Source organism: Arachis ipaensis, chromosome B09 (assembly GCF_000816755.2).
Source record: "Arachis ipaensis cultivar K30076 chromosome B09, Araip1.1, whole genome shotgun sequence".
In the NCBI taxonomy this organism is placed as follows: Eukaryota; Viridiplantae; Streptophyta; class Magnoliopsida; order Fabales; family Fabaceae; genus Arachis; species Arachis ipaensis.
The window spans coordinates 129,096,847-129,103,890 of NC_029793.2; the positions used below are offsets into that span (position 1 = coordinate 129,096,847).

The 7,044-nt window shown below is 33.8% G+C and overlaps 2 pseudogenes; both read left to right on the plus strand.

The window, feature by feature from the left end:
• LOC107615986 lies at positions 1,324-3,584 on the plus strand (annotated as a pseudogene).
• Positions 4,521-6,057, plus strand: LOC107615985 (annotated as a pseudogene).

Below are 7,044 nucleotides of genomic sequence, written 5' to 3' on the forward strand. Positions count from 1 at the left end.
AATTATTTTTGAATGATTTAAAAATATGACAAAAATAATTAATAAATATTATATTTTTTGTACATAACAAACGAACTTTTATCTTTAGCAATCAATTTATCTATTAGGTCTAAATTTTTGTGGCAACATTGAATAAATATTTAGAAAATGCACAAAAAAATTCGATGCAAAATATAATTTTTTTTTTAAATATAGTCATTCACAATAAAAAAAAATTTTTTTAAATTCACTTAACAAAATATTACCAAATTTTAAAGATGAAAATATCTTATTTTTTAATAATGATTGCAAAAATACAAATGAGGGATTTTATAAAACCACAAACTATTGGCAAGTGCACCGGTAAAAAATCTACTAATAACTCTAATAATAACACTAATAAATAAAAATTATTTATTCATTTAAGAATGATTCAAATATTTAATAATAATGTGTTCTTGAAATAATGTAAAATTAAGAACCGTTTCTTCTCTCTAATTTTACTCCTGATTCAAGCTTTTTCCTCTTCCGGAAGAACGATTTTACTACTTCCTTCCTTCGCTCACACAAAACGCAGAAACAAACACTTTCTCTCCTTCCTTCACGCAAAACCCAAAACACAGATATAAAGATCTCCTCATATACATGTGTCGAACATGCAAACTTGCTTCCTGCAAAACGCACCTTGCACTATGCTCTAAGAACATGCAAAACCCAAGTCGCGTTTCACGCCTGTTAAGGCAAAAAAGCGGTCAAAATTATAAGTCTTGTATGTATACACGAGACACATTTTACAATGTGGTTACACCTTCCTGCAAAATACAGATTGCATTTTTGCAGCAATCAATTAGTTTACTTTTTTTTTAACTTCAATAAAATTGTTTAAAATAATATTTTTCAATAGAACCATTTTTATTTTAAAAAATAAGTCACATAATTTAAGCATATATACGAAATTGTAAAATAAAATAAATAAAGTTAATAATTAAAAGAAGAATAAAACTAAAAATGAAAAAAAAAGTGTTTGAAAATTATATAATTATTAATTTTGTAGTAGTAATCACTCTTTTATTTAATAAAAAAAAGACAAAATAAAAATCCTTTGCCTGACGGGGCGAGGCCCGCAAATTTAGCGGTGCAAATTTGGCGAATTTTTTTAATTTGGCGGGTTCCAAAATCTAGCTCGACCCGTCTTTTTAGCGGATCGGCCCGACAGATTCGACCCATTTTACCACCCCTATTAAATAATCATCTTCAATTTATTAGCATTTTAATCAAATTTTACTCACATTAAAAAATATAAAAAGAAGTCAAATCACCCATAAATGCTAATTAAGGATGACTATGGATTTGAGTTGTGTGGTGGACGAGGACAATGACAGTGGAGTTACTGTTGTGGTTGTCGCTGAGGTGTAAAAGAGAGAAATTGAGGGCATGTGCACTACAAGAACAAAGGTTTATGGTCATATTTTTTTTTTGCCATACTTTAAAAGCATGGTTAAAAGTGGTCAATGACTATACTTTTGTGAGGGTGGCGATTGAATAGAGATTTGGCCACGTTTTTTTTGCTATTCTTTAAAAGCGTGGTGAAAGGAGTCAACGGCCACGCTTTTTTGAGGGTAGCAACTGATCCGATATTTGGCCACGCTTTTTTTGTCACGCTTAAAAAAACGTAACCATAGAGAAAAATAGGCACGCTTTCAAAGCGTGGCGATAGGGTTTTGTTATAAGGACGTTTTAAAAGCGTGGTCATTTCCTACTACTCTTTTGGCACGCTTCAAAAGCGTGGCCAAAAGGTTCCGGAAAAAAAATTCAATGAAGTCCCTTCAAAATTCTAAGTTACAATTTGCACAACACCATCTATCTACTCTTCCAAACTTTATCTTTCTCTTTCTTACAATTACCCTAACTAGTTCAGATAACCCTAAGCGCTCCATGAAGCGACGATTAACCCTAACCCTAACTCTGTCTTCATTATACAGGGATTCGCCATGAAAGAACTACCTACCAGACATCCTCTCTTCACTGTCCCTCACGAAAAACCCCTAACCGCGACGAAGAACCCCTAAAAGCACTCCGGGAAGAACGTCGCTGGCGCTCGCAATGCCTTCGTTGGCAATCCCTCTTCTGGCACCCCTAACCCTCCTTTGAGTTTCTTCTCACTTCTCTCACCACTCTCCCACAAGCTCACTTAATCTCGCCGTCGACCTCTCTCTCTGGTATATCGCTTTTCTCGCGGCCATTTTAGACTCAAGCTCGTCGCGCTCTGTCACCGTCGTAAGCTCTGTCGCGCTCTGTCACCGTCGCAAGCTCATCTTCTTACTTCGGCTATCAACGATTCCGTCGCCGTGAGTTGGTCCCTGGATAGGTGACTTTCATCTTCCTTCGGCCATATTATTTCTTTTTTAATTTCATTGCTATAAATCATCATTATATCTTGAATTTGTTGCAGAAAGTTGAGGTTGTTGCTGAAATATTTATTTAGCTAATTTTGTTTTGCTAGAAATCATATTTGGAGAATTGGAGTTTAAGTTTTTGTTTCTGAAAGTTATTATACTTGAATTTGTTGTTAAAAATTATCAATGAGCTGAATTTGTTGCTAGAAGTAAAATTTGCTGCTATATATAGAATTTGATGCTGAACATATCACAGAGTAAATTTTTTTGTTGCTGGAAGTAGAATTTGTTGGCGCAATGTTCCTGCCAGGGTTCCCTAAGATGTTGTAGCCACTGGAGGGAAATGCATGCTCTTAAGATGGGTTAGAGGTTAGTATTGTAACTTATGTTGCTTTTCCATTTTTTGTGTAGTAGCTTCTAGAACTAGTATTCAACCTTTGTATAGATGTTACTATTGCCTAACATTTCTCTTGTTTTACTTTGCTTAGAGGATGCCTTGAAGGCATTGCAGGAAAAGGAAAAAGAACCGGTTGTACCTGAACCAAAACCAGAGCCAACTACTGAAGTGTTTTTTCTTTGCAGCTATGAAGGATGTGGAAAGACGTTCATTGATGTTGGTGCATTGAGGAAACATTCTCACAGTCATGGAGAGAGACAATTTGTTTGTAACTATGAGGGGTGCGAAAGGGTAATGATTTTGTTACTTGGAACACACACATGCATCTCTTGTATCTATATATTGTTCTATTGATAAGTTGTTTGTGTTTTAGAAATTTCTTGATAGCTCAAAGTTGAAAAGGCATTTTCTCATTCACATAGGGGAGAGGGATTTTGTATGTCCTCATGAAGGTTGTGGTAAGGTAATAATCTATCCATTGAAATGGCTTGTTCCTTTTTTTTTAGGACTTTTTTTTCCATGGTTGTTGTTACATATACTGTTTTTAGTATAACAATTGTTGATGGATGACAAAACTTCTTCAAAGTTTACATTACTCTTCAGAATGGGTAAAATTGTGTTTGTGTATGTGTCTTGATTAGTCATTTACTATTTTGTTTTGTCTTTTGTAATTTTGTTAGAATCTTAAAAATCATGTTGTATGTGATTTTTTAGTATTGTCGAAGCTGAATACTAGGGATTTGGAATGGTATTTCTTCATTGTGTATGGTATTCAGCTTACAGATTTTCATTGTGCAAATTTTCAACTTTAATCATATTATAGATTTTGATTGCATATGAATCTAGCATGCTAAAAAGATTTTCATAGCAACTCTGCATAATAAGTTAGCTTACAGATTCAGATTGAAGTTGAATTGGAAGCTATTGTTGCAAACTGAGAAATTGGATAGACATCTTAGCAATTTCTAAGATGGCAGCATCTCTGATTGAAGGTACATCACTCACCAAATGTTCGTAGGAAGCATGAATGCATTTGACCAAAATTGCAGAACCTTTGCAGTGGTGCTGTGGGTGTAAACCTCCCACATCCGTCGCACCACTTTCTCCCTCTCCTCTACTTCCTATGTAATTCACTTCAAGTTAGTTCTATCAAAATTTTGTTGAATAATTTGATCAGTCTAAAAATTGACATAATTTAGTATAAAAAGGACTAAATTTATGTCAACAATCCTTAAAGTACTAATTTTAGCATTTTTGCATAAGAAAGAAAGAAGAACATCTAAGTTAGTCTTTCAAAGATATATACATATCTTTCAAAGTTGATGCTTTCAAAATTGACATAGTTTAGTTATTTATCTAATGTTCTTTGTTGATATCAATTTAATTCTTATTTCTTAAAATAAATAATCATTTTTTGTCCAAAATCTTTAAAAGGCTAGCTTGATATTCTGCATATAAAAACATACCATCTAATTACTAATTTTAGCACATCTCATAATAATTGTTACACCCTTTTACTTAATTAGAGAATAAAACAAAAATTCAATGAGTATCATAACTTGTGTCTTAAAAATCATGTTGTATGACTGCATCTCACTAATTTCTTTTTCTTTTAAGTATATAATTGCAATGGTGTTCCTAATTTCTATAGCTTCATAAAAGTCTCAATTGGAATTGAAATATAAATTTTGTTGTTTGATGAATTGATTGAGATGTGTTAATTGTGAAAACTCATATGTGATCTATGTTGGAATGTCAGGTTTGAAAGAGAGGGTGAACCATCTCAGCTTGTTGCTGTGGATTTCTTTGTCAGTACAGTGGATCCATTGAAGGAACATCCGCTTATCACAGTTAACACAGTGCTTTCTATTCTTGTTGTGGACTACCTTGTGGATAAAGTATCATGTTATGTATTTGATGATGGTGCTGCAATGCTTACATTTGAATCCCATGTGGAGACAACTGATTTTGCAAGAAAGTGGGTTCCATTTTGCAAGCAGTACTCGATTTAGCCGCGAGCGCCTGAGTTCTACTTCTCTCAGAAGATTGGCAACCTCAAAGACAAAATTCAACCTTTTTTGTGAAGGAACGTAGAGCTATGAAGGTATTCATTACATTACATTACATTGTTCTTTTTCCAAATCCAAATGGAGTATCTCATGAATCATGATTATCTTCCAGAGAGACTATGATGAGTATAAAGTAAGAATCAATGCTTTGGTAGCCAAGGCACAGAAAACACCAGAAGAAGGATGGATCGGACTATGCAAGATGGAACCCCTTGGCTCGGGAATAACTCGCACGATCACCCTGGCATGATTCAGGTATATCCATTCACCATTTGTTGAATCAAATCTATTGGCAGAGTTAAATGCCTAACTTCAAGGACTAAATTATTTTTGCCAATTTAAAGTGTCCTATATTCAAATGATTTTTTCTCTTATTTGCTATTTGTAGGTTTTCCTTGGACACATTGGTGCACATGACATAGAAGGGAATGAACTTCCTAGGCTAGTGTATGTTTCCAGAAAGAAAAGGCCAGGTTACCATCATCACAAAAAGGCTGGTGCTAAAAATGCATTGGTAAGAATGCTTAAAACTTTATCTGGATTAGTGTTTCATATCCTTATTAAGATCATTGAAATTTTATTAGGCCTGTTAATTCTTGTTTGGATTTATATGGGTGAGGGTCTCAGTAGTTCTCACAAATGCTCCCTTCATTCTCAATCTTGATTGTGATTATTATGTTAACAATAGCAAGGCTGTCCGGAAAGCAATATGTTTTCTTATGGATTCAAAAGTTGGTAGAGATGTCTGTTATGTGCAGTTCCCCCAGAGATTCAACGGTATTGATCGCAGTGATCGATATGCAAATCGCAACACAATTTTCTTCGATGTGAGTTTAAATCAAAACAAACTGTTTCAACAGAAATTTTGTATTGTGTGTGGTAGAATTATATAACAATGAAATAAGTATTCACAGCACTTTTTAACCTTGATCCATTTCAGGTTAACATGAAAGGACTTGATGGAATTTAATGACCTATGTATATGAGAACTGGATGTGTTTTCAATAGACAAGCTCTTTATGGTTGTAGTTTGCCTTCCATACCCAACTTACCAACATCTCCTTCATCATGCTGCTGTTGCTTCTCCTCAAAGAAGGCCAAAAAAGATGTCTCTGAGATTTATAAAGATGCAAAGAGGGAAGAACTTAATGTTGCTATTTTTTATATGAGGGAGATTGGGGGAAGAGTGAAGAACTTGATGTTGCCATTTCCTTAAAAAATTAATTAATTGACTTTAATTATTTAATATAGTGTAGTGGCTCTGTTACTCTGACTCATTAAATACCTTGTTTTACTGAAACCTGAAAGCATAGAATTGAATTGAATTGAGAGAGGGAGAGAGAGAGAGAGAGATTTATTTTGTATTTGAGTATTAGTTTTTTAATGTATAAAACAATTATAGCAAAAATTATATATGTCACTAATTATTGTTTGATTTGTCTTATAATAACAATTGCGTACTATATTTATAGGTTTGGTAATGAAAAAAGGACTAAAAATTTATATTATGCAGCAATAAAGTTAAAGTCAGAAAAAGTTTTTCTTTTTTAAATTTGATAAGGCTATTGCCACGGTTTAAAAGCGTGGTCGTATCTCGCTATTGCCACTGTTTAAAAGCGTGGCCGTATCTCTCGCTATTGCCACACTTTAAAAGCGTGGTCATTTCTCTCTTTATTGCCACATTTTGAAAGGGTGGCCATATCTCACATACTACGCTATAAAGCGTGGTAATCTGTAAAAAATGTGGCAAAAAAAAGCATGGCGATAGGTCACTAAAAGCGTGGCGATAGAGCAACCGTCACGCTTGCAAATGTGACCCTTTTAAAAGTGTGGCGGTAGCTCAAAAAGCATGGCAAAATCTATCACCACACTTTAGAGGAAGGAAGAAGAAGAAGAAAAAAGTGTGAAGATGGAGACGATAAAAGAGAATGTTGTCGCTGTTTCTACGGCAAGCAACGACAGATAGGGATAGAGAGATAAAATAAAGAGAGGATGTCATTACTATTGTTGATATTTGCTTTTTTCCTTCCCCTTTTTGCTCCGTATTTGTCGTGATTTGTTGGTAAAAAAGAGAGGGTAATAATAGTATTTTAAAATAAAATTGACATGTAGTTAACATTTTGTTAGTTTTGTCGAACAGATGATATCTTTTGTGGGTATTAAATGATTTTTAATTTATTATAGTTAATTTTATCAGCATTTA